Raw genomic sequence first — 9519 nt, 5'->3', positions numbered from 1 at the left:
GAGTCTTTGTGAGTCTCTGTGAGTCTCTGTGGGTCTCTGTGAGTCTCTGTGTGTCTCTGTGAGTGTCTGTGAGTGTCTGTGTATCTCTGTGTGTCTCTGTGAGTCTCTGTGAGTCTCTGTGTGTCTCTGTGAGTCTCTGTGTATCTCTGTGAGTCTCTGTGTGTCTCTGTGAGTGTCTCTGTGAGTCTCTGTGAGTCTCTATGAGTGTCTCTGTGTGTCTCTGTGAGTCTCTGTGTGTCTCTGTGAGTCTCTGTGAGTCTCTCTGAGTCTCTGTGTGTCTCTGTGAGTCTCTGTGTGTCTCTGTGAGTCTCTGTGTGTCTCTGTGTGTGTCTCTGTGTGAGTCTCTGTGTGAGTCTCTGTGTGTGTCTTTGTGTGTCTCTGTGTGTGTCTCTGTGTGTGTCTCTGTGAGTGTCTCTGTGAGTCTCTGTGAGTCTCTGTGTGACTCAGTGTCTCTGTGAGTCTCTGTGAGTCTCTGTGTGTCTCTGTGAGTCTCTGTGAGTGTCTGTGTATCTCTGTGAGTGTCTGTGTATCTCTGTGTCTCTGTGAGTCTCTGTGGGTCTCTGTGGGTCTATGTGAGTCTCTGTGGGTGTCTGTGAGTCTCTGTGGGTCTCTGTGAGTCTCTGTGGGTCTCTGAGTGTCTCTGTGAGTCTCTGTGAGTCTCTGTGTGTTTCTGTGAGTGTCTGTGAGTCTCCGTGAGTCTCTGTGGGTGTCTGTGAGTCTCTGTGGGTCTCTGTGAGTCTCTGTGGGTCTCTGTGTGTCTCTGTGAGTCTCTGTGAGTCTCTGTGTGTCTCTGTGAGTCTCTGTGGGTGTCTGTGAGTCTCTGTGAGTCTCTGTGAGTCTTTATGTGTCTCTGTGTGTCTGTGAGTCTCTGTGAGTCTCTGTGGGTGTCTGTGGGTGTCTGTGAGTCTCTGTGGGTGTCTGTGAGTCTCTGTGAGTCTCTGTGAGTCTCTGTGAGTCTCTGTGCGTCTCTGTGTGTCTCTGTGAGTCTCTGTGTGACTCTGTGTGTCTCTGTGAGTCTCTGTGAGTTTCTGTGTGTCTCTGTGAGTCTGTGTGAGTCTCTGTGGGTGTCTGTGAGTCTCTGTGAGTCTCTGTGGGTCTCTGTGAGTCTCTGTGAGTCTCTGTGGGTGTCTGTGAGTCTCTGTGTGTCTCTGTGAGTCTCTGTGTGTCTCTTTGAGTCTCTATGTGTCTCTGTGAGTCTCTGTGAGTCTCTGTGTGACTCAGTGTCTCTGTGAGTCTCTGTGAGTCTCTGTGTGTCTCTGTGAGTCTCTGTGAGTGTCTGTGTATCTCTGTGAGTGTCTGTGTATCTCTGTGTCTCTGTGAGTCTCTGTGAGTCTCTGTGTGTCTCTGTGAGTCTCTGTGAGTCTCTGTGAGTCTCTGTGGGTGTCTGTGAGTCTCTGTGGGTCTCTGTGAGTCTCTGTGGGTGTCTGTGATTCTCTGTGAGTCTCTGTGAGTCTCTGTGCGTCTCTGTGAGTCTCTGTGGGTCTCTGTGAGTCTCTGTGAGTCTCTGTGAGTCTCTGTGGGTGTCTGTGAGTCTCTGTGAGTCTCTGTGAGTCTCTGTGGGTGTCTGTGAGTCTCTGTGAGTCTCTGTGGGTCTCTGTGAGTCTCTGTGAGTCTCTGTGGGTGTCTGTGAGTCTCTGTGAGTCTCTGTGGGTCTCTATGAGTCTCTGTGAGTCTCTGTGAGTCTTTGTGTGTCTCTGTGTGTCTGTGAGTCTCTGTGAGTCACTGTGGGTGTCTGTGGGTGTCTGTGAGTCTCTCTGGGTGTCTGTGAGTTTCTGTGAGTCTCTGTGCGTCTCTGTGAGTCTCTGTGTGTCTCTGAGTGTCTCTGTGAGTCTCTGTGAGTCTCTGTGTGTCTCTGTGTGTCTGTGAGTCTCTGTGGGTCTCTGTGAGTCTCTGTGGGTCTCTGTGAGTCTCTGTGGGTCTTTGTGAGTCTCTGTGAGTCTTTGTGTGTCTCTGTGAGTCTCTGTGGGTCTCTGTGTGTCTCTGTGAGTCTCTGTGGGTGTCTGTGAGTCTCTGTGAGTCTCTGTGTTTCTCTGTGAGTCTTTGTGAGTCTCTGTGAGTCTCTGTGTGTCTCTGTGAGGCTCTGTGAGTCTCTGTGAGTCTCTGTGGGTGTCTGTGAGTCTCTGTGAGTCTCTGTGGGTCTCTGTGAGTCTTTGTGAGTCTCTGTGAGTCTCTGTGTGTCTTTGAGTGTCTCTGTGAGTCTCTGTGGGTATCTGTGAGTCTCTGTGAGTCTCTTTGGGTGTCTGTGAGTCGCTGTGTGTCTCTGTGAGTCTCTATGGGTCTCTGTGAGTCTCTGTGAGTGTCTGTGTGTCTCTGTGTGTCTCTGTGAGTCTTTGTGAGTCTCTGTGAGTCTCTGTGGGTCTCTTTGAGTCTCTATGTGTCTCTGTGAGTCTCTGTGAGTCTCTGTGTGACTCAGTGTATCTGTGAGTCTCTGTGAGTCTCTGTGTGTCTCTGTGAGTCTCTGTGAGTGTCTGTGTATCTCTGTGAGTGTCTGTGTATCTCTGTGTCTCTGTGAGTCTCTGTGAGTCTCTGTGTGTCTCTGTGAGTCTCTGTGAGTCTCTGTGAGTCTCTGTGGGTGTCTGTGAGTCTCTGTGCGTCTCTGTGAGTCTTTGTGAGTCTCTGTGGGTCTCTGTGAGTCTCTGTGAGTCTCTGTGAGTCTCTGTGTGTCTCTGTGAGTCTCTGTGTATCTCTGTGAGTCTCTGTGTGTCTCTGTGAGTGTCTCTGTGAGTCTCTGTGAGTCTCTATGAGTGTCTCTGTGTGTCTCTGTGAGTCTCTGTGTGTCTCTGTGAGTCTCTGTGAGTCTCTCTGAGTCTCTGTGTGTCTCTGTGAGTCTCTGTGTGTCTCTGTGAGTCTCTGTGAGTCTCTGTGTGTCTCTGTGTGTGTCTCTGTGTGAGTCTCTGTGTGAGTCTCTGTGTGTGTCTTTGTGTGTCTCTGTGTGTGTCTCTGTGTGTGTCTCTGTGAGTGTCTCTGTGAGTCTCTGTGAGTCTCTGTGTGACTCAGTGTCTCTGTGAGTCTCTGTGAGTCTCTGTGTGTCTCTGTGAGTCTCTGTGAGTGTCTGTGTATCTCTGTGAGTGTCTGTGTATCTCTGTGTCTCTGTGAGTCTCTGTGGGTCTCTGTGGGTCTATGTGAGTCTCTGTGGGTGTCTGTGAGTCTCTGTGGGTCTCTGTGAGTCTCTGTGGGTCTCTGAGTGTCTCTGTGAGTCTCTGTGAGTCTCTGTGTGTCTCTGTGAGTGTCTGTGAGTCTCCGTGAGTCTCTGTGGGTGTCTGTGAGTCTCTGTGGGTCTCTGTGAGTCTCTGTGGGTCTCTGTGTGTCTCTGTGAGTCTCTGTGAGTCTCTGTGTGTCTCTGTGAGTCTCTGTGGGTGTCTGTGAGTCTCTGTGAGTCTCTGTGAGTCTTTATGTGTCTCTGTGTGTCTGTGAGTCTCTGTGAGTCTCTGTGGGTGTCTGTGGGTGTCTGTGAGTCTCTGTGGGTGTCTGTGAGTCTCTGTGAGTCTCTGTGAGTCTCTGTGAGTCTCTGTGCGTCTCTGTGTGTCTCTGTGAGTCTCTGTGTGACTCTGTGTGTCTCTGTGAGTCTCTGTGAGTTTCTGTGTGTCTCTGTGAGTCTGTGTGAGTCTCTGTGGGTGTCTGTGAGTCTCTGTGAGTCTCTGTGGGTCTCTGTGAGTCTCTGTGAGTCTCTGTGGGTGTCTGTGAGTCTCTGTGTGTCTCTGTGAGTCTCTGTGTGTCTCTGTGGGTCTCTGTATGTCTCTGTGTGTCTCTGTGTGTCTCTGTGAGTCTCTGTGCGTCTCTGTGTGTCTCTGTGAGTCTCTGTGTGACTCTGTGTGTCTCTGTGAGTCTCTGTGAGTTTCTGTGTGTCTCTGTGAGTGTCTGTGTATCTCTGTGTGTCTCTGTGAGTCTCTGTGTGTCTCTCTGAGTCTCTGTGAGTCTTTGTGAGTCTCTGTGAGTCTCTGTGGGTGTCTCTGTGTGTGTCTCTGTGTGAGTCTCTGTGTGTGTATCTGTGTGTGTCTCTGTGTGTCTCTGTGAGTCTCTGTGAGTCTCTGTGAGTCTTTGTGAGTCTCTGTGAGTCTCTGTGTGTCTCTGTGAGGCTCTGGGAGTCTCTGTGTGTCTCTGTGAGTCTCTGTGTGAGTCTCTGTGAGTCTCTGTGAGTCTCTGTGAGTCTCTGCGAGTGTCTCTGTGAGTCTCTGTGTGTCTCTGTGAGTCTCTGTGTGTCTCTGTGAGTCTCTGTGGGTGTCTGTGAGTCTCTGTGGGTCTCTGTGAGTCTCTGTGAGTCTCTGTGAGTCTCTGTGGGTGTCTGTGAGTCTCTGTGAGTCTCTGTGGGTGTCTCTGAGTCTCTGTGAGTCTCTATGTGTCTCTGTGAGCCTCTGTGGGTGTCTGTGAGTCTTTGTGTGTCTCTGTGAGTCTCTGTGGGTGTCTGTGAGTCTCTGTGTGTCTCTGTGAGTCTCTGTGAGTCTCTGTGTGTCTCTGTGAGTCTCTGTGAGTCTCTGTGGGTGTCTGTGAGTCTCTGTGTGTCTCTGTGAGTGTCTCTGTGAGTCTCTGTGGGTGTCTGTGAGTCTTTGTGTGTCTCTGTGTGTCTCTGTGAGTCTCTGTGTGTCTCTGTGAGGCTCTGTGGGTCTCTGTGTGTCTCTGTGAGTCTCTGTGGGTGTCTGTGAGTCTCTGTGAGTCTCTGTGTGTCTCTGTGAGTGTCTCTGTGTGTCTCTATGTGAGTCTCTGTGAGTCTCTGTGAGTCTCTGTGAGTGTCTCTGTGAGTCTCTGTGTGTCTCTGTGAGTCTCTGTGAGTCTTTGTGGGTGTCTGTAAGTCTCTATGAGTCTCTGTGGGTGTCTGTGAGTCTCTGTGAGTCTCTGTGGGTGTCTGTGAGTCGCTGTGGGTCTCTGTAAGTCTCTGTGTGTCTCTGTGAGTCTCTGTGTGTCTCTGTGTGTCTCTGTGAGTCTCTGTGGGTCTTTGTGAGTCTCTGTGAGTGTCTGTGAGTCTTTGTGCGTCTATGTGCGTCTCTGTGGGTCTATGTGAGTCTCTGTGAGTCTCTGTGGGTATCTGTGAGTCTCTGTGAGTCTCTGTGTGACTCTGTGAGTGTCTGTGAGTGTCTGTGTATCTCTGTGTGTCTCTGTGAGTCTCTGTGAGTCTCTGTGTGTCTCTGTGAGTCTCTGTGAGTCTCTGTGTATCTCTGTGTCTCTGTGTGTCTCTGTGAGTCTCTGTGAGTCTCTGTGTGTCTCTGTGAGTCTCTGTGTGACTCTGTGTGTCTCTGCGAGTCTCTGTATGTCTCTGTGTGTCTCTGTGTGTCTCTGTGAGTGTCTGTGTGTCTCTGTGTGTCTCTGTGTGTCTCTGTGAGTCTCTGTGCGTCTCTGTGTGTCTCTGTGAGTCTCTGTGTGACTCTGTGTGTCTCTGTGAGTCTCTGTGAGTTTCTGTGCGTCTCTGTGAGTCTGTGTGAGTCTCTGTGGGTGTCTGTGAGTCTCTGTGAGTCTCTGTGGGTCTCTGTGAGTCTCTGTGAGTCTCTGTGGGTGTCTGTGAGTCTCTGTGGGTCTCTGTGGGTCTATGTGAGTCTCTGTGGGTGTCTGTGAGTCTCTGTGGGTCTCTGTGAGTCTCTGTGGGTCTCTGAGTGTCTCTGTGAGTCTCTGTGAGTCTCTGTGTGTCTCTGTGAGTGTCTGTGAGTCTCCGTGAGTCTCTGTGGGTGTCTGTGAGTCTCTGTGGGTCTCTGTGAGTCTCTGTGGGTCTCTGTGTGTCTCTGTGAGTCTCTGTGAGTCTCTGTGAGTCTCTGTGTGTCTCTGTGAGTCTCTGTGGGTGTCTGTGAGTCTCTGTGAGTCTCTGTGAGTCTTTATGTGTCTCTGTGTGTCTGTGAGTCTCTGTGAGTCTCTGTGGGTGTCTGTGGGTGTCTGTGAGTCTCTGTGGGTGTCTGTGAGTCTCTGTGAGTCTCTGTGAGTCTCTGTGCGTCTCTGTGTGTCTCTGTGAGTCTCTGTGTGACTCTGTGTGTCTCTGTGAGTCTCTGTGAGTTTCTGTGTCTCTCTGTGAGTCTGTGTGAGTCTCTGTGGGTGTCTGTGAGTCTCTGTGAGTCTCTGTGGGTCTCTGTGAGTCTCTGTGAGTCTCTGTGGGTGTCTGTGAGTCTCTGTGGGTCTCTGTGAGTCTCTGTGTGTCTCTGTGGGTCTCTGTATGTCTCTGTGTGTCTCTGTGTGTCTATGTGAGTCTCTGTGCGTCTCTGTGTGTCTCTGTGAGTCTCTGTGTGACTCTGTGTGTCTCTGTGAGTCTCTGTGAGTTTCTGTGTGTCTCTGTGAGTGTCTGTGTATCTCTGTGTGTCTCTGTGAGTCTCTGTGTGTCTCTCTGAGTCTCTGTGAGTCTTTGTGAGTCTCTGTGAGTCTCTGTGGGTGTCTCTGTGTGTGTCTCTGTGTGAGTCTCTGTGTGTGTATCTGTGTGTGTCTCTGTGTGTCTCTGTGAGTCTCTGTGAGTCTCTGTGAGTCTTTGTGAGTCTCTGTGAGTCTCTGTGTGTCTCTGTGAGGCTCTGGGAGTCTCTGTGTGTCTCTGTGAGTCTCTGTGTGAGTCTCTGTGAGTCTCTGTGAGTCTCTGTGAGTGTCTCTGTGAGTCTCTGTGTGTCTCTGTGAGTCTCTGTGTGTCTCTGTGAGTCTCTGTGGGTGTCTGTGAGTCTCTGTGGGTCTCTGTGAGTCTCTGTGAGTCTCTGTGGGTGTCTGTGAGTCGCTGTGGGTCTTTGTGAGTCTCTGTGAGTCTCTGTGTGTCTCTGTGAGTCTCTGTGAGTCTCTGTGGGTGTCTGTGAGTCTCTGTGTGTCTCTGTGAGTGTCTCTGTGAGTCTCTGTGGGTGTCTGTGAGTCTTTGTGTGTCTCTGTGTGTCTCTGTGAGTCTCTGTGTGTCTCTGTGAGGCTCTGTGGGTCTCTGTGTGTCTCTGTGAGTCTCTGTGAGTCTCTGTGAGTCTCTGTGTGTCTCTGTGAGTGTCTCTGTGTGTCTCTATGTGAGTCTCTGTGAGTCTCTGTGAGTCTCTGTGAGTGTCTCTGTGAGTCTCTGTGTGTCTCTGTGAGTCTCTGTGAGTCTTTGTGGGTGTCTGTAAGTCTCTATGAGTCTCTGTGGGTGTCTGTGAGTCTCTGTGAGTCTCTGTGGGTGTCTGTGAGTCGCTGTGGGTCTCTGTAAGTCTCTGTGTGTCTCTGTGAGTCTCTGTGTGTCTCTGTGTGTCTCTGTGAGTCTCTGTGGGTCTTTGTGAGTCTCTGTGAGTGTCTGTGAGTCTTTGTGCGTCTATGTGCGTCTCTGTGGGTCTATGTGAGTCTCTGTGAGTCTCTGTGGGTATCTGTGAGTCTCTGTGAGTCTCTGTGTGACTCTGTGAGTGTCTGTGAGTGTCTGTGTATCTCTGTGTGTCTCTGTGAGTCTCTGTGAGGCTCTGTGTGTCTCTGTGAGTCTCTGTGAGTCTCTGTGTATCTCTGTGTCTCTGTGTGTCTCTGTGAGTCTCTGTGAGTCTCTGTGTGTCTCTGTGAGTCTCTGTGTGACTCTGTGTGTCTCTGCGAGTCTCTGTATGTCTCTGTGTGTCTCTGTGTGTCTCTGTGAGTGTCTGTGTGTCTCTGTGTGTCTCTGTGTGTCTCTGTGAGTCTCTGTGCGTCTCTGTGTGTCTCTGTGAGTCTCTGTGTGACTCTGTGTGTCTCTGTGAGTCTCTGTGAGTTTCTGTGCGTCTCTGTGAGTCTGTGTGAGTCTCTGTGGGTGTCTGTGAGTCTCTGTGAGTCTCTGTGGGTCTCTGTGAGTCTCTGTGAGTCTCTGTGGGTGTCTGTGAGTCTCTGTGGGTCTCTGTGGGTCTATGTGAGTCTCTGTGGGTGTCTGTGAGTCTCTGTGGGTCTCTGTGAGTCTCTGTGGGTCTCTGAGTGTCTCTGTGAGTCTCTGTGAGTCTCTGTGTGTCTCTGTGAGTGTCTGTGAGTCTCCGTGAGTCTCTGTGGGTGTCTGTGAGTCTCTGTGGGTCTCTGTGAGTCTCTGTGGGTCTCTGTGTGTCTCTGTGAGTCTCTGTGAGTCTCTGTGAGTCTCTGTGTGTCTCTGTGAGTCTCTGTGGGTGTCTGTGAGTCTCTGTGAGTCTCTGTGAGTCTTTATGTGTCTCTGTGTGTCTGTGAGTCTCTGTGAGTCTCTGTGGGTGTCTGTGGGTGTCTGTGAGTCTCTGTGGGTGTCTGTGAGTCTCTGTGAGTCTCTGTGAGTCTCTGTGCGTCTCTGTGTGTCTCTGTGAGTCTCTGTGTGACTCTGTGTGTCTCTGTGAGTCTCTGTGAGTTTCTGTGTCTCTCTGTGAGTCTGTGTGAGTCTCTGTGGGTGTCTGTGAGTCTCTGTGAGTCTCTGTGGGTCTCTGTGAGTCTCTGTGAGTCTCTGTGGGTGTCTGTGAGTCTCTGTGGGTCTCTGTGAGTCTCTGTGTGTCTCTGTGGGTCTCTGTATGTCTCTGTGTGTCTCTGTGTGTCTATGTGAGTCTCTGTGCGTCTCTGTGTGTCTCTGTGAGTCTCTGTGTGACTCTGTGTGTCTCTGTGAGTCTCTGTGAGTTTCTGTGTGTCTCTGTGAGTGTCTGTGTATCTCTGTGTGTCTCTGTGAGTCTCTGTGTGTCTCTCTGAGTCTCTGTGAGTCTTTGTGAGTCTCTGTGAGTCTCTGTGGGTGTCTCTGTGTGTGTCTCTGTGTGAGTCTCTGTGTGTGTATCTGTGTGTGTCTCTGTGTGTCTCTGTGAGTCTCTGTGAGTCTCTGTGAGTCTTTGTGAGTCTCTGTGAGTCTCTGTGTGTCTCTGTGAGGCTCTGAGAGTCTCTGTGTGTCTCTGTGAGTCTCTGTGTGAGTCTCTGTGAGTCTCTGTGAGTCTCTGTGAGTGTCTCTGTGAGTCTCTGTGTGTCTCTGTGAGTCTCTGTGTGTCTCTGTGAGTCTCTGTGGGTGTCTGTGAGTCTCTGTGGGTCTCTGTGAGTCTCTGTGAGTCTCTGTGGGTGTCTGTGAGTCGCTGTGGGTCTTTGTGAGTCTCTGTGTGTCTCTGTGTGTCTCTGTGAGTCTCTGTGAGTCTCTGTGGGTGTCTGTGAGTCTCTGTGAGTCTCTGTGGGTGTCTCTGAGTCTCTGTGAGTCTCTATGTGTCTCTGTGAGCCTCTGTGGGTGTCTGTGAGTCTTTGTGTGTCTCTGTGAGTCTCTGTGGGTGTCTGTGAGTCTCTGTGTGTCTCTGTGAGTCTCTGTGAGTCTCTGTGTGTCTCTGTGAGTCTCTGTGAGTCTCTGTAGGTGTCTGTGAGTCTCTGTGTGTCTCTGTGAGTGTCTCTGTGAGTCTCTGTGGGTGTCTGTGAGTCTTTGTGTGTCTCTGTGTGTCTCTGTGAGTCTCTGTGTGTCTCTGTGAGGCTCTGTGGGTCTCTGTGTGTCTCTGTGAGTCTCTGTGGGTGTCTGTGAGTCTCTGTGAGTCTCTGTGTGTCTCTGTGAGTGTCTCTGTGTGTCTCTATGTGAGTCTCTGTGAGTCTCTGTGAGTCTCTGTGAGTGTCTCTGTGAGTCTCTGTGTGTCTCTGTGAGTCTCTGTGAGTCTTTGTGGGTGTCTGTAAGTCTCTATGAGTCTCTGTGGGTGTCTG

This window comes from Petromyzon marinus, assembly GCF_048934315.1.
Source record: "Petromyzon marinus isolate PM22_M1 ecotype Great Lakes invasive population chromosome 85 unlocalized genomic scaffold, UKy_Petmar_22M1.pri1.0 chr85_unloc.3, whole genome shotgun sequence".
Taxonomy (NCBI): domain Eukaryota; kingdom Metazoa; phylum Chordata; class Hyperoartia; order Petromyzontiformes; family Petromyzontidae; genus Petromyzon; species Petromyzon marinus.
Note: the sequence above shows the minus strand (reverse complement) of the source record.